This window comes from Manis javanica, chromosome 15 (genome assembly GCF_040802235.1).
Source record: "Manis javanica isolate MJ-LG chromosome 15, MJ_LKY, whole genome shotgun sequence".
In the NCBI taxonomy this organism is placed as follows: domain Eukaryota; kingdom Metazoa; phylum Chordata; class Mammalia; order Pholidota; family Manidae; genus Manis; species Manis javanica.
This window is the reverse complement of record NC_133170.1, coordinates 35,376,160-35,400,513: the sequence shown is the minus strand read 5'-3', so window position 1 is coordinate 35,400,513 and position 24,354 is coordinate 35,376,160.

Here is a 24,354-nt window from a genome sequence, read left to right as displayed (position 1 = left end):
ATATGTTGTGTGTTTGGCATTGTGCATTCTGTGAGGCTGTGTGTGCTGTCTGTTTTATGTGTGTTTGGAGTGATGTGTGTAGTGTGTGAAATGTGTGTTGCATAATTTTTGTGTTCTTTCTGTTGTCGACGGTGTGTGTTTTGCATGTTGGTTTCTATGTTCGCGGTTGTGTTTGACAGGTTGTGTGTGTGGCTGGCTCTTTGAGTAAGGAGTGTAATTTGTGATGTGTGTACTGTGTGTGGTCAAGCTTGGTCAGTGTGCCTCACTGGGTGTGTTGTGTTCACTCTGAGAACCGTGGTTCATGTGTATGGTGGGCAGTTATGTTCTCGGTGTGATGTGCTGTGTGTTGAGGGACTTCTGCATTCAAGTGCACAGAAGACAGCCTCTCGTTGTTGGCGGTTTTCTCCACAGGTTTGTAATACTCCAGGAGGGCCTTGTTTCCTGAGGGCGCAGAGAGCCACCTCATCTCTTCACTAGCAAGGCCCTGAAGACGCCTTTGTTGTAAAGTGTCAGAAACTGCTGCAGGAGAGCCTCATGACAAACTCTGCCGCAGAAACAATCCACCATGCACTGAGGAGACACTCCATGAGGGAATACGAGGCTGCTTTCATTTTGCACGCAATTTGCTCCTATGTGATAAGGAAAACAGCAAACATTGCAGTAGAACGCGGTCTTCTCTGTAAGCCCTCTATCTCAAAGATGTGGGTGGGCTGCGAATAGGCCTTTGCTCTAGCGACACTGGAAGTTGCAGAAGATGATGCATTGTAGTGACAGCAGTGGAGGCAAGTCAGCTTTGGATTCAGCTTATGTGACTGAAAGAAAGCACTGCAGGATGGCCCACTCAAGGAATCATTGAAGCCCTGGCAGTGGAGGCTGAAACAGGGCTTTCAATGTGCTTTCAACCATGTCTGTGTGGCCATGAACGTGAGGCTTTGCTGAGGAAGCCTGGCCATCAGGAAAATACCCGCATACAATGAATTGAACTTGCAATGTGGTTTCCGTGTCTGTCCTGTGTGCCTGCACTCTAAGCACCTGAAAGAGGATTTCTGTGTAGAGCTCTCTTTTGCTGAGTGTCGTGTGCTCATTTAGGTGAACATTAACGTGAGGCTTTGTTGACGAAGCCTGGCCATCAGGAAAATGCCCGCATACAACGAATTCAGCTCGCATTGTGGCTTCTGTGTCTGTAATGTGTGCCTGCTCTCTAAGCGCCGGAAAGAGGATTTCTGTGTACAGCTCTCTTTTGCTGAGTGTCGTGTGCTCATTTAGGTGAACATTAACGTGAGGCTTTGTTGACGAAGCCTGGCCATCAGGAAAATGCCCGCATACACCGAATTCAGCTCGCAATGTGGTTTCCGTGTCTGGAATGTGTGCCCGCTCTCTAAGCGCCTGAAAGAGGTCTGCTGCGTAGAGCTCTCTTTTGCTAGGTGTTGGGTGCTCATTTGTGTGGCCATTAACGTGAGGTTTTGCTGAGGAAGACTGGCCATCAGGAAAATACCCGCATACAACGATTTCAGCAGGCAATGTGTTTTCCGTGTCAGTCCTGTGTGACTGCACTCTAAGCGCATGAGTGAAGTCTGCTCTGTAGAGATATCTTTTGCTGAGTGTCGGGAGCTCATTTGTGAGGCCATTAACGTGAGGTTTTGCTGAGGAAGCCTGGCTGTCAGGAAAATACCCGCATACAACAAATTCAGCTCGCAATGTGGTTTCCGAGTCTTATAAATTCTCTTGTTTGTTGTTATGTGCTGTGTTCTGGGTGGTGTGAGTGCTGCCTTTAGGCTTTCTGCGTGTGACATACTGGGTAGATGTGGCGTGGGCTGTGTCATTTCAGCATTGTGTGTAATGATGGGTTCGCCTTGTGTCGGGTGTGTTGTGTGCATGTGTATGTTGTGTGTGGGTGTGTTTTCGTTCGTCTGTGTGCGCGTGGGGATGCATGTGTTCTCTATGATTAGATTGTGGTTGTGCGTGTTGTGTGCAGTGTGCTATGTGTGTTGCACGCGTTTCGTCAGTTTTGTGTGCATTTGTATGTGTTGTGTCAGTTTTGTGTGTGTGGTTGTGTTTTGTGTGTTGTGTGAGAGAGGCTGTGTGTGTGTTTGGCTGTTGGAGTTATGCACATGATGTAAGATGTGTTGACTGTGTGTGGCTGTGCTTGTTTTGTACATCTCTTGCATACAGTATGTGGTCTGTGCAATGATTTTCGTGTGCATTGTGAGCAGTACTTATGTGCCTTCAAGGGTGTGGTGTGTTTATTGTGTCTGTTGTGTTGCGTGTTTCTGTGTTGCGTGTGTGTAGTGCGTTGTGCTCCTGTGTGAGGATGTATGTGTGGTGTGTCTGTGCGTGATTGTGTGTGCAGTGGGTAGTGTGTGAAATGTGTGCTACTTGACTTTGTTGGTTATATGTGTTTTGCCTATGGATTTGGGAGTGTTGTATGTGTTATGAGTTGTGATACTTTCTGTGCGGGATGCTTGTGTGTGTCGTGTGATGTGTGGTTCTGTGAGTTGTGTTTGTGTTGTGTGTATTCTACTCTGTGTGTTCTGTGGTCTGTGTGTTTTGCTTGTTGAGTGAGACACTGTGTGTTAGGACTGATATCTTTGTGTATATGTTGTGTGTTTGGCATTGTGCATTCTGTGAGGCTGTGTGTGCTGTCTGTTTTATGTGTGTTTGGAGTGATGTGTGTAGTGTGTGAAATGTGTGTTGCATAATTTTTGTGTTCTTTCTGTTGTCGACGGTGTGTGTTTTGCATGTTGGTTTCTATGTTCGCGGTTGTGTTTGACAGGTTGTGTGTGTGGCTGGCTCTTTGAGTAAGGAGTGTAATTTGTGATGTGTGTACTGTGTGTGGTCAAGCTTGGTCAGTGTGCCTCACTGGGTGTGTTGTGTTCACTCTGAGAACCGTGGTTCATGTGTATGGTGGGCAGTTATGTTCTCGGTGTGATGTGCTGTGTGTTGAGGGACTTCTGCATTCAAGTGCACAGAAGACAGCCTCTCGTTGTTGGCGGTTTTCTCCACAGGTTTGTAATACTCCAGGAGGGCCTTGTTTCCTGAGGGCGCAGAGAGCCACCTCATCTCTTCACTAGCAAGGCCCTGAAGACGCCTTTGTTGTAAAGTGTCAGAAACTGCTGCAGGAGAGCCTCATGACAAACTCTGCCGCAGAAACAATCCACCATGCACTGAGGAGACACTCCATGAGGGAATACGAGGCTGCTTTCATTTTGCACGCAATTTGCTCCTATGTGATAAGGAAAACAGCAAACATTGCAGTAGAACGCGGTCTTCTCTGTAAGCCCTCTATCTCAAAGATGTGGGTGGGCTGCGAATAGGCCTTTGCTCTAGCGACACTGGAAGTTGCAGAAGATGATGCATTGTAGTGACAGCAGTGGAGGCAAGTCAGCTTTGGATTCAGCTTATGTGACTGAAAGAAAGCACTGCAGGATGGCCCACTCAAGGAATCATTGAAGCCCTGGCAGTGGAGGCTGAAACAGGGCTTTCAATGTGCTTTCAACCATGTCTGTGTGGCCATGAACGTGAGGCTTTGCTGAGGAAGCCTGGCCATCAGGAAAATACCCGCATACAACGAATTGAACTTGCAATGTGGTTTCCGTGTCTGTCCTGTGTGCCTGCACTCTAAGCACCTGAAAGAGGATTTCTGTGTAGAGCTCTCTTTTGCTGAGTGTCGTGTGCTCATTTAGGTGAACATTAACGTGAGGCTTTGTTGACGAAGCCTGGCCATCAGGAAAATGCCCGCATACAACGAATTCAGCTCGCATTGTGGCTTCTGTGTCTGTAATGTGTGCCTGCTCTCTAAGCGCCGGAAAGAGGATTTCTGTGTACAGCTCTCTTTTGCTGAGTGTCGTGTGCTCATTTAGGTGAACATTAACGTGAGGCTTTGTTGACGAAGCCTGGCCATCAGGAAAATGCCCGCATACACCGAATTCAGCTCGCAATGTGGTTTCCGTGTCTGGAATGTGTGCCCGCTCTCTAAGCGCCTGAAAGAGGTCTGCTGCGTAGAGCTCTCTTTTGCTAGGTGTTGGGTGCTCATTTGTGTGGCCATTAACGTGAGGTTTTGCTGAGGAAGACTGGCCATCAGGAAAATACCCGCATACAACGATTTCAGCAGGCAATGTGTTTTCCGTGTCAGTCCTGTGTGACTGCACTCTAAGCGCATGAGTGAAGTCTGCTCTGTAGAGATATCTTTTGCTGAGTGTCGGGAGCTCATTTGTGAGGCCATTAACGTGAGGTTTTGCTGAGGAAGCCTGGCTGTCAGGAAAATACCCGCATACAACAAATTCAGCTCGCAATGTGGTTTCCGAGTCTTATAAATTCTCTTGTTTGTTGTTATGTGCTGTGTTCTGGGTGGTGTGAGTGCTGCCTTTAGGCTTTCTGCGTGTGACATACTGGGTAGATGTGGCGTGGGCTGTGTCATTTCAGCATTGTGTGTAATGATGGGTTCGCCTTGTGTTGGGTGTGTTGTGTGCATGTGTATGTTGTGTGTGGGTGTGTTTTCGTTCGTGCTGTGTGCGCGTGGGGATGCATGTGTTCTCTATGATTAGATTGTGGTTGTGCGTGTTGTGTGCAGTGTGCTATGTGTGTTGCACGCGTTTCGTCAGTTTTGTGTGCATTTGTATGTGTTGTGTCAGTTTTGTGTGTGTTGTTGTGTTTTGTGTGTTGTGTGAGAGAGGCTGTGTGTGTGTTTGGCTGTTTGAGTTATGCACATGATGTAAGATGTGTTGACTGTGTGTGGCTGTGCTTGTTTTGTACATCTCTTGCATACAGTATGTGGTCTGTGCAATGGTTTTCGTGTGCATTGTGAGCAGTATTTATGTGCCTTCAAGGGTGTGGTGTGTTTATTGTGTCTGTTGTGTTGCGTGTTTCTGTGTTGCGTGTGTGTAGTGCGTTGTGCTCCTGTGTGAGGATGTATGTGTGGTGTGTCTGTGCGTGATTGTGTGTGCAGTGGGTAGTGTGTGAAATGTGTGCTACTTGTCTTTGTTGGTTATATGTGTTTTGCCTATGGATTTGGGAGTGTTGTGTGTGTTATGAGTTGTGATACTTTCTGTGCCGGATGCTTGTGTGTGTCGTGTGATGTGTGGTTCTGTGAGTTGTGTTTGTGTTGTGTGTATTCTACTCTGTGTGTTCTGTGGTCTGTGTGTTTTGCTTGTTGAGTGAGACACTGTGTGTTAGGACTGATATCTTTGTGTATATGTTGTGTGTTTGGCATTGTGCATTCTGTGAGGCTGTGTGTGCTGTCTGTTTTATGTGTGTTTGGAGTGATGTGTGTAGTGTGTGAAATGTGTGTTGCATAATTTTTGTGTTCTTTCTGTTGTCGACGGTGTGTGTTTTGCATGTTGGTTTCTATGTTCGCGGTTGTGTTTGACAGGTTGTGTGTGTGGCTGGCTCTTTGAGTAAGGAGTGTAATTTGTGATGTGTGTACTGTGTGTGGTGAAGCTTGGTCAGTGTGCCTCACTGGGTGTGTTGTGTTCACTCTGAGAACCGTGGTTCATGTGTATGGTGGGCAGTTATGTTCTCGGTGTGATGTGCTGTGTGTTGAGGGACTTCTGCATTCAAGTGCACAGAAGACAGCCTCTCGTTGTTGGCGGTTTTCTCCACAGGTTTGTAATACTCCAGGAGGGCCTTGTTTCCTGAGGGCGCAGAGAGCCACCTCATCTCTTCACTAGCAAGGCCCTGAAGACGCCTTTGTTGTAAAGTGTCAGAAACTGCTGCAGGAGAGCCTCATGACAAACTCTGCCGCAGAAACAATCCACCATGCACTGAGGAGACACTCCATGAGGGAATACGAGGCTGCTTTCATTTTGCACGCAATTTGCTCCTATGTGATAAGGAAAACAGCAAACATTGCAGTAGAACGCGGTCTTCTCTGTAAGCCCTCTATCTCAAAGATGTGGGTGGGCTGCGAATAGGCCTTTGCTCTAGCGACACTGGAAGTTGCAGAAGATGATGCATTGTAGTGACAGCAGTGGAGGCAAGTCAGCTTTGGATTCAGCTTATGTGACTGAAAGAAAGCACTGCAGGATGGCCCACTCAAGGAATCATTGAAGCCCTGGCAGTGGAGGCTGAAACAGGGCTTTCAATGTGCTTTCAACCATGTCTGTGTGGCCATGAACGTGAGGCTTTGCTGAGGAAGCCTGGCCATCAGGAAAATACCCGCATACAACGAATTGAACTTGCAATGTGGTTTCCGTGTCTGTCCTGTGTGCCTGCACTCTAAGCACCTGAAAGAGGATTTCTGTGTAGAGCTCTCTTTTGCTGAGTGTCGTGTGCTCATTTCGGTGAACATTAACGTGAGGCTTTGTTGACGAAGCCTGGCCATCAGGAAAATGCCCGCATACACCGAATTCAGCTCGCATTGTGGTTTCTGTGTCTGTAATGTGTGCCTGCTCTCTAAGCGCCGGAAAGAGGATTTCTGTGTACAGCTCTCTTTTGCTGAGTGTCGTGTGCTCATTTAGGTGAACATTAACGTGAGGCTTTGTTGACGAAGCCTGGCCATCAGGAAAATGCCCGCATACACCGAATTCAGCTCGCAATGTGGTTTCCGTGTCTGGAATGTGTGCCCGCTCTCTAAGCGCCTGAAAGAGGTCTGCTGCGTAGAGCTCTCTTTTGCTAGGTGTTGGGTGCTCATTTGTGTGGCCATTAACGTGAGGTTTTGCTGAGGAAGACTGGCCATCAGGAAAATACCCGCATACAACGATTTCAGCAGGCAATGTGTTTTCCGTGTCAGTCCTGTGTGACTGCACTCTAAGCGCATGAGTGAAGTCTGCTCTGTAGAGATATCTTTTGCTGAGTGTCGGGAGCTCATTTGTGAGGCCATTAACGTGAGGTTTTGCTGAGGAAGCCTGGCTGTCAGGAAAATACCCGCATACAACAAATTCAGCTCGCAATGTGGTTTCCGTGTCTTATAAATTCTCTTGTTTGTTGTTATGTGCTGTGTTCTGGGTGGTGTGAGTGCTGCCTTTAGGCTTTCTGCGTGTGACATACTGGGTAGATGTGGCGTGGGCTGTGTCATTTCAGCATTGTGTGTAATGATGGGTTCGCCTTGTGTCGGGTGTGTTGTGTGCATGTGTATGTTGTGTGTGGGTGTGTTTTCGTTCGTCTGTGTGCGCGTGGGGATGCATGTGTTCTCTATGATTAGATTGTGGTTGTGCATGTTGTGTGCAGTGTGCTATGTGTGTTGCACGCGTTTCGTCAGTTTTGTGTGCATTTGTATGTGTTGTGTCAGTTTTGTGTGTGTTGTTGTGTTTTGTGTGTTGTGTGAGAGAGGCTGTGTGTGTGTTTGGCTGTTTGAGTTATGCACATGATGTAAGATGTGTTGACTGTGTGTGGCTGTGCTTGTTTTGTACATCTCTTGCATACAGTATGTGGTCTGTGCAATGGTTTTCGTGTGCATTGTGAGCAGTATTTATGTGCCTTCAAGGGTGTGGTGTGTTTATTGTGTCTGTTGTGTTGCGTGTTTCTGTGTTGCGTGTGTGTAGTGCGTTGTGCTCCTGTGTGAGGATGTATGTGTGGTGTGTCTGTGCGTGATTGTGTGTGCAGTGGGTAGTGTGTGAAATGTGTGCTACTTGACTTTGTTGGTTATATGTGTTTTGCCTATGGATTTGGGAGTGTTGTGTGTGTTATGAGTTGTGATACTTTCTGTGCGGGATGCTTGTGTGTGTCGTGTGATGTGTGGTTCTGTGAGTTGTGTTTGTGTTGTGTGTATTCTACTCTGTGTGTTCTGTGGTCTGTGTGTTTTGCTTGTTGAGTGAGACACTGTGTGTTAGGACTGATATCTTTGTGTATATGTTGTGTGTTTGGCATTGTGCATTCTGTGAGGCTGTGTGTGCTGTCTGTTTTATGTGTGTTTGGAGTGATGTGTGTAGTGTGTGAAATGTGTGTTGCATAATTTTTGTGTTCTTTCTGTTGTCGACGGTGTGTGTTTTGCATGTTGGTTTCTATGTTCGCGGTTGTGTTTGACAGGTTGTGTGTGTGGCTGGCTCTTTGAGTAAGGAGTGTAATTTGTGATGTGTGTACTGTGTGTGGTCAAGCTTGGTCAGTGTGCCTCACTGGGTGTGTTGTGTTCACTCTGAGAACCGTGGTTCATGTGTATGGTGGGCAGTTATGTTCTCGGTGTGATGTGCTGTGTGTTGAGGGACTTCTGCATTCAAGTGCACAGAAGACAGCCTCTCGTTGTTGGCGGTTTTCTCCACAGGTTTGTAATACTCCAGGAGGGCCTTGTTTCCTGAGGGCGCAGAGAGCCACCTCATCTCTTCACTAGCAAGGCCCTGAAGACGCCTTTGTTGTAAAGTGTCAGAAACTGCTGCAGGAGAGCCTCATGACAAACTCTGCCGCAGAAACAATCCACCATGCACTGAGGAGACACTCCATGAGGGAATACGAGGCTGCTTTCATTTTGCACGCAATTTGCTCCTATGTGATAAGGAAAACAGCAAACATTGCAGTAGAACGCGGTCTTCTCTGTAAGCCCTCTATCTCAAAGATGTGGGTGGGCTGCGAATAGGCCTTTGCTCTAGCGACACTGGAAGTTGCAGAAGATGATGCATTGTAGTGACAGCAGTGGAGGCAAGTCAGCTTTGGATTCAGCTTATGTGACTGAAAGAAAGCACTGCAGGATGGCCCACTCAAGGAATCATTGAAGCCCTGGCAGTGGAGGCTGAAACAGGGCTTTCAATGTGCTTTCAACCATGTCTGTGTGGCCATGAACGTGAGGCTTTGCTGAGGAAGCCTGGCCATCAGGAAAATACCCGCATACAACGAATTGAACTTGCAATGTGGTTTCCGTGTCTGTCCTGTGTGCCTGCACTCTAAGCACCTGAAAGAGGATTTCTGTGTAGAGCTCTCTTTTGCTGAGTGTCGTGTGCTCATTTAGGTGAACATTAACGTGAGGCTTTGTTGACGAAGCCTGGCCATCAGGAAAATGCCCGCATACACCGAATTCAGCTCGCAATGTGGTTTCCGTGTCTGGAATGTGTGCCCGCTCTCTAAGCGCCTGAAAGAGGTCTGCTGCGTAGAGCTCTCTTTTGCTAGGTGTTGGGTGCTCATTTGTGTGGCCATTAACGTGAGGTTTTGCTGAGGAAGACTGGCCATCAGGAAAATACCCGCATACAACGATTTCAGCAGGCAATGTGTTTTCCGTGTCAGTCCTGTGTGACTGCACTCTAAGCGCATGAGTGAAGTCTGCTCTGTAGAGATATCTTTTGCTGAGTGTCGGGAGCTCATTTGTGAGGCCATTAACGTGAGGTTTTGCTGAGGAAGCCTGGCTGTCAGGAAAATACCCGCATACAACAAATTCAGCTCGCAATGTGGTTTCCGAGTCTTATAAATTCTCTTGTTTGTTGTTATGTGCTGTGTTCTGGGTGGTGTGAGTGCTGCCTTTAGGCTTTCTGCGTGTGACATACTGGGTAGATGTGGCGTGGGCTGTGTCATTTCAGCATTGTGTGTAATGATGGGTTCGCCTTGTGTTGGGTGTGTTGTGTGCATGTGTATGTTGTGTGTGGGTGTGTTTTCGTTCGTGCTGTGTGCGCGTGGGGATGCATGTGTTCTCTATGATTAGATTGTGGTTGTGCGTGTTGTGTGCAGTGTGCTATGTGTGTTGCACGCGTTTCGTCAGTTTTGTGTGCATTTGTATGTGTTGTGTCAGTTTTGTGTGTGTTGTGTTTTGTGTGTTGTGTGAGAGAGGCTGTGTGTGTGTTTGGCTGTTTGAGTTATGCACATGATGTAAGATGTGTTGACTGTGTGTGGCTGTGCTTGTTTTGTACATCTCTTGCATACAGTATGTGGTCTGTGCAATGGTTTTCGTGTGCATTGTGAGCAGTATTTATGTGCCTTCAAGGGTGTGGTGTGTTTATTGTGTCTGTTGTGTTGCGTGTTTCTGTGTTGCGTGTGTGTAGTGCGTTGTGCTCCTGTGTGAGGATGTATGTGTGGTGTGTCTGTGCGTGATTGTGTGTGCAGTGGGTAGTGTGTGAAATGTGTGCTACTTGTCTTTGTTGGTTATATGTGTTTTGCCTATGGATTTGGGAGTGTTGTGTGTGTTATGAGTTGTGATACATTCTGTGCCGGATGCTTGTGTGTGTCGTGTGATGTGTGGTTCTGTGAGTTGTGTTTGTGTTGTGTGTATTCTACTCTGTGTGTTCTGTGGTCTGTGTGTTTTGCTTGTTGAGTGAGACACTGTGTGTTAGGACTGATATCTTTGTGTATATGTTGTGTGTTTGGCATTGTGCATTCTGTGAGGCTGTGTGTGCTGTCTGTTTTATGTGTGTTTGGAGTGATGTGTGTAGTGTGTGAAATGTGTGTTGCATAATTTTTGTGTTCTTTCTGTTGTCGACGGTGTGTGTTTTGCATGTTGGTTTCTATGTTCGCGGTTGTGTTTGACAGGTTGTGTGTGTGGCTGGCTCTTTGAGTAAGGAGTGTAATTTGTGATGTGTGTACTGTGTGTGGTCAAGCTTGGTCAGTGTGCCTCACTGGGTGTGTTGTGTTCACTCTGAGAACCGTGGTTCATGTGTATGGTGGGCAGTTATGTTCTCGGTGTGATGTGCTGTGTGTTGAGGGACTTCTGCATTCAAGTGCACAGAAGACAGCCTCTCGTTGTTGGCGGTTTTCTCCACAGGTTTGTAATACTCCAGGAGGGCCTTGTTTCCTGAGGGCGCAGAGAGCCACCTCATCTCTTCACTAGCAAGGCCCTGAAGACGCCTTTGTTGTAAAGTGTCAGAAACTGCTGCAGGAGAGCCTCATGACAAACTCTGCCGCAGAAACAATCCACCATGCACTGAGGAGACACTCCATGAGGGAATACGAGGCTGCTTTCATTTTGCACGCAATTTGCTCCTATGTGATAAGGAAAACAGCAAACATTGCAGTAGAACGCGGTCTTCTCTGTAAGCCCTCTATCTCAAAGATGTGGGTGGGCTGCGAATAGGCCTTTGCTCTAGCGACACTGGAAGTTGCAGAAGATGATGCATTGTAGTGACAGCAGTGGAGGCAAGTCAGCTTTGGATTCAGCTTATGTGACTGAAAGAAAGCACTGCAGGATGGCCCACTCAAGGAATCATTGAAGCCCTGGCAGTGGAGGCTGAAACAGGGCTTTCAATGTGCTTTCAACCATGTCTGTGTGGCCATGAACGTGAGGCTTTGCTGAGGAAGCCTGGCCATCAGGAAAATACCCGCATACAATGAATTGAACTTGCAATGTGGTTTCCGTGTCTGTCCTGTGTGCCTGCACTCTAAGCACCTGAAAGAGGATTTCTGTGTAGAGCTCTCTTTTGCTGAGTGTCGTGTGCTCATTTAGGTGAACATTAACGTGAGGCTTTGTTGACGAAGCCTGGCCATCAGGAAAATGCCCGCATACAACGAATTCAGCTCGCATTGTGGTTTCTGTGTCTGTAATGTGTGCCTGCTCTCTAAGCGCCGGAAAGAGGATTTCTGTGTACAGCTCTCTTTTGCTGAGTGTCGTGTGCTCATTTAGGTGAACATTAACGTGAGGCTTTGTTGACGAAGCCTGGCCATCAGGAAAATGCCCGCATACACCGAATTCAGCTCGCAATGTGGTTTCCGTGTCTGGAATGTGTGCCCGCTCTCTAAGCGCCTGAAAGAGGTCTGCTGCGTAGAGCTCTCTTTTGCTAGGTGTTGGGTGCTCATTTGTGTGGCCATTAACGTGAGGTTTTGCTGAGGAAGACTGGCCATCAGGAAAATACCCGCATACAACGATTTCAGCAGGCAATGTGTTTTCCGTGTCAGTCCTGTGTGACTGCACTCTAAGCGCATGAGTGAAGTCTGCTCTGTAGAGATATCTTTTGCTGAGTGTCGGGAGCTCATTTGTGAGGCCATTAACGTGAGGTTTTCTGAGGAAGCCTGGCTGTCAGGAAAATACCCGCATACAACAAATTCAGCTCGCAATGTGGTTTCCGAGTCTTATAAATTCTCTTGTTTGTTGTTATGTGCTGTGTTCTGGGTGGTGTGAGTGCTGCCTTTAGGCTTTCTGCGTGTGACATACTGGGTAGATGTGGCGTGGGCTGTGTCATTTCAGCATTGTGTGTAATGATGGGTTCGCCTTGTGTCGGGTGTGTTGTGTGCATGTGTATGTTGTGTGTGGGTGTGTTTTCGTTCGTCTGTGTGCGCGTGGGGATGCATGTGTTCTCTATGATTAGATTGTGGTTGTGCGTGTTGTGTGCAGTGTGCTATGTGTGTTGCACGCGTTTCGTCAGTTTTGTGTGCATTTGTATGTGTTGTGTCAGTTTTGTGTGTGTGGTTGTGTTTTGTGTGTTGTGTGAGAGAGGCTGTGTGTGTGTTTGGCTGTTGGAGTTATGCACATGATGTAAGATGTGTTGACTGTGTGTGGCTGTGCTTGTTTTGTACATCTCTTGCATACAGTATGTGGTCTGTGCAATGATTTTCGTGTGCATTGTGAGCAGTACTTATGTGCCTTCAAGGGTGTGGTGTGTTTATTGTGTCTGTTGTGTTGCGTGTTTCTGTGTTGCGTGTGTGTAGTGCGTTGTGCTCCTGTGTGAGGATGTATGTGTGGTGTGTCTGTGCGTGATTGTGTGTGCAGTGGGTAGTGTGTGAAATGTGTGCTACTTGACTTTGTTGGTTATATGTGTTTTGCCTATGGATTTGGGAGTGTTGTATGTGTTATGAGTTGTGATACTTTCTGTGCGGGATGCTTGTGTGTGTCGTGTGATGTGTGGTTCTGTGAGTTGTGTTTGTGTTGTGTGTATTCTACTCTGTGTGTTCTGTGGTCTGTGTGTTTTGCTTGTTGAGTGAGACACTGTGTGTTAGGACTGATATCTTTGTGTATATGTTGTGTGTTTGGCATTGTGCATTCTGTGAGGCTGTGTGTGCTGTCTGTTTTATGTGTGTTTGGAGTGATGTGTGTAGTGTGTGAAATGTGTGTTGCATAATTTTTGTGTTCTTTCTGTTGTCGACGGTGTGTGTTTTGCATGTTGGTTTCTATGTTCGCGGTTGTGTTTGACAGGTTGTGTGTGTGGCTGGCTCTTTGAGTAAGGAGTGTAATTTGTGATGTGTGTACTGTGTGTGGTCAAGCTTGGTCAGTGTGCCTCACTGGGTGTGTTGTGTTCACTCTGAGAACCGTGGTTCATGTGTATGGTGGGCAGTTATGTTCTCGGTGTGATGTGCTGTGTGTTGAGGGACTTCTGCATTCAAGTGCACAGAAGACAGCCTCTCGTTGTTGGCGGTTTTCTCCACAGGTTTGTAATACTCCAGGAGGGCCTTGTTTCCTGAGGGCGCAGAGAGCCACCTCATCTCTTCACTAGCAAGGCCCTGAAGACGCCTTTGTTGTAAAGTGTCAGAAACTGCTGCAGGAGAGCCTCATGACAAACTCTGCCGCAGAAACAATCCACCATGCACTGAGGAGACACTCCATGAGGGAATACGAGGCTGCTTTCATTTTGCACGCAATTTGCTCCTATGTGATAAGGAAAACAGCAAACATTGCAGTAGAACGCGGTCTTCTCTGTAAGCCCTCTATCTCAAAGATGTGGGTGGGCTGCGAATAGGCCTTTGCTCTAGCGACACTGGAAGTTGCAGAAGATGATGCATTGTAGTGACAGCAGTGGAGGCAAGTCAGCTTTGGATTCAGCTTATGTGACTGAAAGAAAGCACTGCAGGATGGCCCACTCAAGGAATCATTGAAGCCCTGGCAGTGGAGGCTGAAACAGGGCTTTCAATGTGCTTTCAACCATGTCTGTGTGGCCATGAACGTGAGGCTTTGCTGAGGAAGCCTGGCCATCAGGAAAATACCCGCATACAACGAATTGAACTTGCAATGTGGTTTCCGTGTCTGTCCTGTGTGCCTGCACTCTAAGCACCTGAAAGAGGATTTCTGTGTAGAGCTCTCTTTTGCTGAGTGTCGTGTGCTCATTTAGGTGAACATTAACGTGAGGCTTTGTTGACGAAGCCTGGCCATCAGGAAAATGCCCGCATACAACGAATTCAGCTCGCATTGTGGTTTCTGTGTCTGTAATGTGTGCCTGCTCTCTAAGCGCCGGAAAGAGGATTTCTGTGTACAGCTCTCTTTTGCTGAGTGTCGTGTGCTCATTTAGGTGAACATTAACGTGAGGCTTTGTTGACGAAGCCTGGCCATCAGGAAAATGCCCGCATACACCGAATTCAGCTCGCAATGTGGTTTCCGTGTCTGGAATGTGTGCCCGCTCTCTAAGCGCCTGAAAGAGGTCTGCTGCGTAGAGCTCTCTTTTGCTAGGTGTTGGGTGCTCATTTGTGTGGCCATTAACGTGAGGTTTTGCTGAGGAAGACTGGCCATCAGGAAAATACCCGCATACAACGATTTCAGCAGGCAATGTGTTTATCGTGTCAGTCCTGTGTGACTGCACTCTAAGCGCATGAGTGAAGTCTGCTCTGTAGAGATATCTTTTGCTGAGTGTCGGGAGCTCATTTGTGAGGCCATTAACGTGAGGTTTTCTGAGGAAGCCTGGCTGTCAGGAAAATACCCGCATACAACAAATTCAGCTCGCAATGTGGTTTCCGAGTCTTATAAATTCTCTTGTTTGTTGTTATGTGCTGTGTTCTGGGTGGTGTGAGTGCTGCCTTTAGGCTTTCTGCGTGTGACATACTGGGTAGATGTGGCGTGGGCTGTGTCATTTCAGCATTGTGTGTAATGATGGGTTCGCCTTGTGTCGGGTGTGTTGTGTGCATGTGTATGTTGTGTGTGGGTGTGTTTTCGTTCGTCTGTGTGCGCGTGGGGATGCATGTGTTCTCTATGATTAGATTGTGGTTGTGCGTGTTGTGTGCAGTGTGCTATGTGTGTTGCACGCATTTCGTCAGTTTTGTGTGCATTTGTATGTGTTGTGTCAGTTTTGTGTGTGTGGTTGTGTTTTGTGTGTTGTGTGAGAGAGGCTGTGTGTGTGTTTGGCTGTTGGAGTTATGCACATGATGTAAGATGTGTTGACTGTGTGTGGCTGTGCTTGTTTTGTACATCTCTTGCATACAGTATGTGGTCTGTGCAATGATTTTCGTGTGCATTGTGAGCAGTACTTATGTGCCTTCAAGGGTGTGGTGTGTTTATTGTGTCTGTTGTGTTGCGTGTTTCTGTGTTGCGTGTGTGTAGTGCGTTGTGCTCCTGTGTGAGGATGTATGTGTGGTGTGTCTGTGCGTGATTGTGTGTGCAGTGGGTAGTGTGTGAAATGTGTGCTACTTGACTTTGTTGGTTATATGTGTTTTGCCTATGGATTTGGGAGTGTTGTATGTGTTATGAGTTGTGATACTTTCTGTGCGGGATGCTTGTGTGTGTCGTGTGATGTGTGGTTCTGTGAGTTGTGTTTGTGTTGTGTGTATTCTACTCTGTGTGTTCTGTGGTCTGTGTGTTTTGCTTGTTGAGTGAGACACTGTGTGTTAGGACTGATATCTTTGTGTGTATGTTGTGTGTTTGGCATTGTGCATTCTGTGAGGCTGTGTGTGCTGTCTGTTTTATGTGTGTTTGGAGTGATGTGTGTAGTGTGTGAAATGTGTGTTGCATAATTTTTGTGTTCTTTCTGTTGTCGACGGTGTGTGTTTTGCATGTTGGTTTCTATGTTCGCGGTTGTGTTTGACAGGTTGTGTGTGTGGCTGGCTCTTTGAGTAAGGAGTGTAATTTGTGATGTGTGTACTGTGTGTGGTCAAGCTTGGTCAGTGTGCCTCACTGGGTGTGTTGTGTTCACTCTGAGAACCGTGGTTCATGTGTATGGTGGGCAGTTATGTTCTCGGTGTGATGTGCTGTGTGTTGAGGGACTTCTGCATTCAAGTGCACAGAAGACAGCCTCTCGTTGTTGGCGGTTTTCTCCACAGGTTTGTAATACTCCAGGAGGGCCTTGTTTCCTGAGGGCGCAGAGAGCCACCTCATCTCTTCACTAGCAAGGCCCTGAAGACGCCTTTGTTGTAAAGTGTCAGAAACTGCTGCAGGAGAGCCTCATGACAAACTCTGCCGCAGAAACAATCCACCATGCACTGAGGAGACACTCCATGAGGGAATACGAGGCTGCTTTCATTTTGCACGCAATTTGCTCCTATGTGATAAGGAAAACAGCAAACATTGCAGTAGAACGCGGTCTTCTCTGTAAGCCCTCTATCTCAAAGATGTGGGTGGGCTGCGAATAGGCCTTTGCTCTAGCGACACTGGAAGTTGCAGAAGATGATGCATTGTAGTGACAGCAGTGGAGGCAAGTCAGCTTTGGATTCAGCTTATGTGACTGAAAGAAAGCACTGCAGGATGGCCCACTCAAGGAATCATTGAAGCCCTGGCAGTGGAGGCTGAAACAGGGCTTTCAATGTGCTTTCAACCATGTCTGTGTGGCCATGAACGTGAGGCTTTGCTGAGGAAGCCTGGCCATCAGGAAAATACCCGCATACAATGAATTGAACTTGCAATGTGGTTTCCGTGTCTGTCCTGTGTGCCTGCACTCTAAGCACCTGAAAGAGGATTTCTGTGTAGAGCTCTCTTTTGCTGAGTGTCGTGTGCTCATTTAGGTGAACATTAACGTGAGGCTTTGTTGACGAAGCCTGGCCATCAGGAAAATGCCCGCATACAACGAATTCAGCTCGCATTGTGGCTTCTGTGTCTGTAATGTGTGCCTGCTCTCTAAGCGCCGGAAAGAGGATTTCTGTGTACAGCTCTCTTTTGCTGAGTGTCGTGTGCTCATTTAGGTGAACATTAACGTGAGGCTTTGTTGACGAAGCCTGGCCATCAGGAAAATGCCCGCATACACCGAATTCAGCTCGCAATGTGGTTTCCGTGTCTGGAATGTGTGCCCGCTCTCTAAGCGCCTGAAAGAGGTCTGCTGCGTAGAGCTCTCTTTTGCTAGGTGTTGGGTGCTCATTTGTGTGGCCATTAACGTGAGGTTTTGCTGAGGAAGACTGGCCATCAGGAAAGTACCCGCATACAACGATTTCAGCAGGCAATGTGTTTTCCGTGTCAGTCCTGTGTGACTGCACTCTAAGCGCATGAGTGAAGTCTGCTCTGTAGAGATATCTTTTGCTGAGTGTCGGGAGCTCATTTGTGAGGCCATGAACGTGAGGTTTTGCTGAGGAAGCCTGGCTGTCAGGAAAATACCCGCATACAACAAATTCAGCTCGCAATGTGGTTTCCGAGTCTTATAAATTCTCTTGTTTGTTGTTATGTGCTGTGTTCTGGGTGGTGTGAGTGCTGCCTTTAGGCTTTCTGCGTGTGACATACTGGGTAGATGTGGCGTGGGCTGTGTCATTTCAGCATTGTGTGTAATGATGGTTTCGCCTTGTGTTGGGTGTGTTGTGTGCATGTGTATGTTGTGTGTGGGTGTGTTTTCGTTCGTGCTGTGTGCGCGTGGGGATGCATGTGTTCTCTATGATTAGATTGTGGTTGTGCGTGTTGTGTGCAGTGTGCTATGTGTGTTGCACGCGTTTCGTCAGTTTTGTGTGCATTTGTATGTGTTGTGTCAGTTTTGTGTGTGTTGTTGTGTTTTGTGTGTTGTGTGAGAGAGGCTGTGTGTGTGTTTGGCTGTTTGAGTTATGCACATGATGTAAGATGTGTTGACTGTGTGTGGCTGTGCTTGTTTTGTACATCTCTTGCATACAGTATGTGGTCTGTGCAATGGTTTTCGTGTGCATTGTGAGCAGTATTTATGTGCCTTCAAGGGTGTGGTGTGTTTATTGTGTCTGTTGTGTTGCGTGTTTCTGTGTTGCGTGTGTGTAGTGCGTTGTGCTCCTGTGTGAGGATGTATGTGTGGTGTGTCTGTGCGTGATTGTGTGTGCAGTGGGTAGTGTGTGAAATGTGTGCTACTTGTCTTTGTTGGTTATATGTGTTTTGCCTATGGATTTGGGAGTGTTGTGTGTGTTATGAGTTGTGATACTTTCTGTGCCGGATGCTTGTGTGTGTCGTGTGATGTGTGGTTCTGTGAGTTGTGTTTGTGTTGTGTGTATTCTACTCTGTGTGTTCTGTGGTCTGTGTGTTTTGCTTGTTGAGTGAGATAGTGTTTGTTAGGACTGATATTTTTGTGTATATGTTGTGTGTTTGGCATTGTGCATTCTGTGAGGTTGTGTGTGCTGTCTTTTTTATGTGTGTTTGGAGTGATGTGTGTAGTGTGTGAAATGTGTGTTGCATAATTTTTGTGTTCTTTCTGTTGTCGACGGTGTGTGTTTTGCATGTTGGTTTCTATGTTCGCGGTTGTGTTTGACAGGTTGTGTGTGTGGCTGGCTCTTTGAGTAAGGAGTGTAATTTGTGATGTGTGTACTGTGTGTGGTCAAGCTTGGTCAGTGTGCCTCACTGGGTGTGTTGTGTTCACTCTGAGAACCGTGGTTCATGTGTATGGTGGGCAGTTATGTTCTCGGTGTGATGTGCTGTGTGTTGAGGGACTTCTGCATTCAAGTGCACAGAAGACAGCCTCTCGTTGTTGGCGGTTTTCTCCACAGGTTTGTAATACTCCAGGAGGGCCTTGTTTCCTGAGGGCGCAGAGAGCCACCTCATCTCTTCACTAGCAAGGCCCTGAAGACGCCTTTGTTGTAAAGTGTCAGAAACTGCTGCAGGAGAGCCTCATGACAAACTCTGCCGCAGAAACAATCCACCATGCACTGAGGAGACACTCCATGAGGGAATACGAGGCTGCTTTCATTTTGCACGCAATTTGCTCCTATGTGATAAGGAAAACAGCAAACATTGCAGTAGAACGCGGTCTTCTCTGTAAGCCCTCTATCTCAAAGATGTGGGTGGGCTGCGAATAGGCCTTTGCTCTAGCGACACTGGAAGTTGCAGAAGATGATGCATTGTAGTGACAGCAGTGGAGGCAAGTCAGCTTTGGATTCAGCTTATGTGACTGAAAGAAAGCACTGCAGGATGGCCCACTCAAGGAATCATTGAAGCCCTGGCAGTGGAGGCTGAAACAGGGCTTTCAATGTGCTTTCAACCATGTCTGTGTGGCCATGAACGTGAGGCTTTGCTGAGGAAGCCTGGCCATCAGGAAAATACCCGCATACAACGAATTGAACTTGCAATGTGGTTTCCGTGTCTGTCCTGTGTGCCTGCACTCTAAGCACCTGAAAGAGGATTTCTGTGTAGAGCTCTCTTTTGCTGAGTGTCGTGTGCTCATTTCGGTGAACATTAACGTGAGGCTTTGTTGACGAAGCCTGGCCATCAGGAAAATGCCCGCATACAACGAATTCAGCTCGCATTGTGGTTTCTGTGTCTGTAATGTGTGCCTGCTCTCTAAGCGCCGGAAAGAGGATTTCTGTGTACAGCTCTCTTTTGCTGAGTGTCGTGTGCTCATTTAGGTGAACATTAACGTGAGGCTTTGTTGACGAAGCCTGGCCATCAGGAAAATGCCCGCATACACCGAATTCAGCTCGCAATGTGGTTTCCGTGTCTGGAATGTGTGCCCGCTCTCTAAGCGCCTGAAAGAGGTCTGCTGCGTAGAGCTCTCTTTTGCTAGGTGTTGGGTGCTCATTTGTGTGGCCATTAACGTGAGGTTTTGCTGAGGAAGACTGGCCATCAGGAAAATACCCGCATACAACGATTTCAGCAGGCAATGTGTTTTCCGTGTCAGTCCTGTGTGACTGCACTCTAAGCGCATGAGTGAAGTCTGCTCTGTAGAGATATCTTTTGCTGAGTGTCGGGAGCTCATTTGTGAGGCCATTAACGTGAGGTTTTGCTGAGGAAGCCTGGCTGTCAGGAAAATACCCGCATACAACAAATTCAGCTCGCAATGTGGTTTCCGAGTCTTATAAATTCTCTTGTTTGTTGTTATGTGCTGTGTTCTGGGTGGTGTGAGTGCTGCCTTTAGGCTTTCTGCGTGTGACATACTGGGTAGATGTGGCGTGGGCTGTGTCATTTCAGCATTGTGTGTAATGATGGGTTCGCCTTGTGTCGGGTGTGTTGTGTGCATGTGTATGTTGTGTGTGGGTGTGTTTTCGTTCGTGCTGTGTGCGCGTGGGGATGCATGTGTTCTCTATGATTAGATTGTGGTTGTGCGTGTTGTGTGCAGTGTGCTATGTGTGTTGCACGCGTTTCGTCAGTTTTGTGTGCATTTGTATGTGTTGTGTCAGTTTTGTGTGTGTGGTTGTGTTTTGTGTGTTGTGTGAGAGAGGCTGTGTGTGTGTTTGGCTGTTGGAGTTATGCACATGATGTAAGATGTGTTGACTGTGTGTGGCTGTGCTTGTTTTGTACATCTCTTGCATACAGTATGTGGTCTGTGCAATGATTTTCGTGTGCATTGTGAGCAGTACTTATGTGCCTTCAAGGGTGTGGTGTGTTTATTGTGTCTGTTGTGTTGCGTGTTTCTGTGTTGCGTGTGTGTAGTGCGTTGTGCTCCTGTGTGAGGATGTATGTGTGGTGTGTCTGTGCGTGATTGTGTGTGCAGTGGGTAGTGTGTGAAATGTGTGCTACTTGACTTTGTTGGTTATATGTGTTTTGCCTATGGATTTGGGAGTGTTGTGTGTGTTATGAGTTGTGATACTTTCTGTGCGGGATGCTTGTGTGTGTCGTGTGATGTGTGGTTCTGTGAGTTGTGTTTGTGTTGTGTGTATTCTACTCTGTGTGTTCTGTGGTCTGTGTGTTTTGCTTGTTGAGTGAGACACTGTGTGTTAGGACTGATATCTTTGTGTATATGTTGTGTGTTTGGCATTGTGCATTCTGTGAGGCTGTGTGTGCTGTCTGTTTTATGTGTGTTTGGAGTGATGTGTGTAGTGTGTGAAATGTGTGTTGCATAATTTTTGTGTTCTTTCTGTTGTCGACGGTGTGTGTTTTGCATGTTGGTTTCTATGTTCGCGGTTGTGTTTGACAGGTTGTGTGTGTGGCTGGCTCTTTGAGTAAGGAGTGTAATTTGTGATGTGTGTACTGTGTGTGGTCAAGCTTGGTCAGTGTGCCTCACTGGGTGTGTTGTGTTCACTCTGAGAACCGTGGTTCATGTGTATGGTGGGCAGTTATGTTCTCGGTGTGATGTGCTGTGTGTTGAGGGACTTCTGCATTCAAGTGCACAGAAGACAGCCTCTCGTTGTTGGCGGTTTTCTCCACAGGTTTGTAATACTCCAGGAGGGCCTTGTTTCCTGAGGGCGCAGAGAGCCACCTCATCTCTTCACTAGCAAGGCCCTGAAGACGCCTTTGTTGTAAAGTGTCAGAAACTGCTGCAGGAGAGCCTCATGACAAACTCTGCCGCAGAAACAATCCACCATGCACTGAGGAGACACTCCATGAGGGAATACGAGGCTGCTTTCATTTTGCACGCAATTTGCTCCTATGTGATAAGGAAAACAGCAAACATTGCAGTAGAACGCGGTCTTCTCTGTAAGCCCTCTATCTCAAAGATGTGGGTGGGCTGCGAATAGGCCTTTGCTCTAGCGACACTGGAAGTTGCAGAAGATGATGCATTGTAGTGACAGCAGTGGAGGCAAGTCAGCTTTGGATTCAGCTTATGTGACTGAAAGAAAGCACTGCAGGATGGCCCACTCAAGGAATCATTGAAGCCCTGGCAGTGGAGGCTGAAACAGGGCTTTCAATGTGCTTTCAACCATGTCTGTGTGGCCATGAACGTGAGGCTTTGCTGAGGAAGCCTGGCCATCAGGAAAATACCCGCATACAACGAATTGAACTTGCAATGTGGTTTCCGTGTCTGTCCTGTGTGCCTGCACTCTAAGCACCTGAAAGAGGATTTCTGTGTAGAGCTCTCTTTTGCTGAGTGTCGTGTGCTCATTTAGGTGAACATTAACGTGAGGCTTTGTTGACGAAGCCTGGCCATCAGCAAAATGCCCGCATACACCGAATTCAGCTCGCAATGTGGTTTCCGTGTCTGGAATGTGTGCCCGCTCTCTAAGCGCCTGAAAGAGGTCTGCTGCGTAGAGCTCTCTTTTGCTAGGTGTTGGGTGCTCATTTGTGTGGCCATTAACGTGAGGTTTTGCTGAGGAAGACTGGCCATCAGGAAAATACCCGCATACAACGATTTCAGCAGGCAATGTGTTTTCCGTGTCAGTCCTGTGTGACTGCACTCTAAGCGCATGAGTGAAGTCTGCTCTGTAGAGCTATCTTTTGCTGAGTGTCGGGAGCTCATTTGTGAGGCCATAATCGTGAGGTTTTGCTGAGGAAGCCTGGCTGTCAGGAAAATACCCGCATACAACAAATTCAGCTCGCAATGTGGTTTCCGAGTCTTATAAATTCTCTTCTTTGTTGTTATGTGCTGTGTTCTGGGTGGTGTGAGTGCTGCCTTTAGGCTTTCTGCGTGTGACATACTGGGTAGATGTGGCGTGGGCTGTGTCATTTCAGCATTGTGTGTAATGATGGGTTCGCCTTGTGTCGGGTGTGTTGTGTGCATGTGTATGTTGTGTGTGGGTGTGTTTTCGTTCGTCTGTGTGCGCGTGGGGATGCATGTGTTCTCTATGATTAGATTGTGGTTGTGCGTGTTGTGTGCAGTGTGCTATGTGTGTTGCACGCGTTTCGTCAGTTTTGTGTGCATTTGTATGTGTTGTGTCAGTTTTGTGTGTGTGGTTGTGTTTTGTGTGTTGTGTGAGAGAGGCTGTGTGTGTGTTTGGCTGTTGGAGTTATGCACATGATGTAAGATGTGTTGACTGTGTGTGGCTGTGCTTGTTTTGTACATCTCTTGCATACAGTATGTGGTCTGTGCAATGGTTTTCGTGTGCATTGTGAGCAGTACTTATGTGCCTTCAAGGGTGTGGTGTGTTTATTGTGTCTGTTGTGTTGCGTGTTTCTGTGTTGCGTGTGTGTAGTGCGTTGTGCTCCTGTGTGAGGATGTATGTGTGGTGTGTCTGTGCGTGATTGTGTGTGCAGTGGGTAGTGTGTGAAATGTGTGCTACTTGACTTTGTTGGTTATATGTGTTTTGCCTATGGATTTCGGAGTGTTGTATGTGTTATGAGTTGTGATACTTTCTGTGCGGGATGCTTGTGTGTGTCGTGTGATGTGTGGTTCTGTGAGTTGTGTTTGTGTTGTGTGTATTCTACTCTGTGTGTTCTGTGGTCTGTGTGTTTTGCTTGTTGAGTGAGACACTGTGTGTTAGGACTGATATCTTTGTGTATATGTTGTGTGTTTGGCATTGTGCATTCTGTGAGGCTGTGTGTGCTGTCTGTTTTATGTGTGTTTGGAGTGATGTGTGTAGTGTGTGAAATGTGTGTTGCATAATTTTTGTGTTCTTTCTGTTGTCGACGGTGTGTGTTTTGCATGTTGGTTTCTATGTTCGTGGTTGTGTTTGACAGGTTGTGTGTGTGGCTGGCTCTTTGAGTAAGGAGTGTAATTTGTGATGTGTGTACTGTGTGTGGTCAAGCTTGGTCAGTGTGCCTCACTGGGTGTGTTGTGTTCACTCTGAGAACCGTGGTTCATGTGTATGGTGGGCAGTTATGTTCTCGGTGTGATGTGCTGTGTGTTGAGGGACTTCTGCATTCAAGTGCACAGAAGACAGCCTCTCGTTGTTGGCGGTTTTCTCCACAGGTTTGTAATACTCCAGGAGGGCCTTGTTTCCTGAGGGCGCAGAGAGCCACCTCATCTCTTCACTAGCAAGGCCCTGAAGACGCCTTTGTTGTAAAGTGTCAGAAACTGCTGCAGGAGAGCCTCATGACAAACTCTGCCGCAGAAACAAACCACCATGCACTGAGGAGACACTCCATGAGGGAATACGAGACTGCTTTCATTTTGCACGCAATTTGCTCCTATGTGATAAGGAAAACAGCAAACATTGCAGTAGAACGCGGTCTTCTCTGTAAGCCCTCTATCTCAAAGATGTGGGTGGGCTGCGAATAGGCCTTTGCTCTAGCGACACTGGAAGTTGCAGAAGATGATGCATTGTAGTGACAGCAGTGGAGGCAAGTCAGCTTTGGATTCAGCTTATGTGACTGAAAGAAAGCACTGCAGGATGGCCCACTCAAGGAATCATTGAAGCCCTGGCAGTGGAGGCTGAAACAGAGCTTTCAATGTGCTTTCAACCATGTCTGTGTGGCCATGAACGTGAGGCTTTGCTGAGGAAGCCTGGCCGTCTGGCACTATGCCCGCATACAACGAATTTAGCTCGCAATGTGGTTTCCGTGTCTGTCCTGTGTGCCTGCACTCTAAGCACCTGGAAGAGGTTTTGCCCTGCAGAGCTCTCTTTAGCTGAGTGTTGTGTGCTCATTTGGGTGACCATTAACGTGAGGCTTTGTTGAGGAAGCCTGGCCATCAGGAAAATGCCCGCATACAACGAATTCAGCTCGCAATGTGGTTTCCGTGTCTGTAATGTGTGCCTGCTCTCTAAGTGCCTGAAAGTGGTCTGCCGTGTGGAGCTCTCCTTTGCTGAGTGTCGGGTGCTCATTTGTGTTGCCATTAACGTGAAGTGTTACTGAGGAAGACTGGTCATCAGGAAAATACCCGCATACAAAGAATTTAGCTCGCAATGTAGTTACCGTGTCTG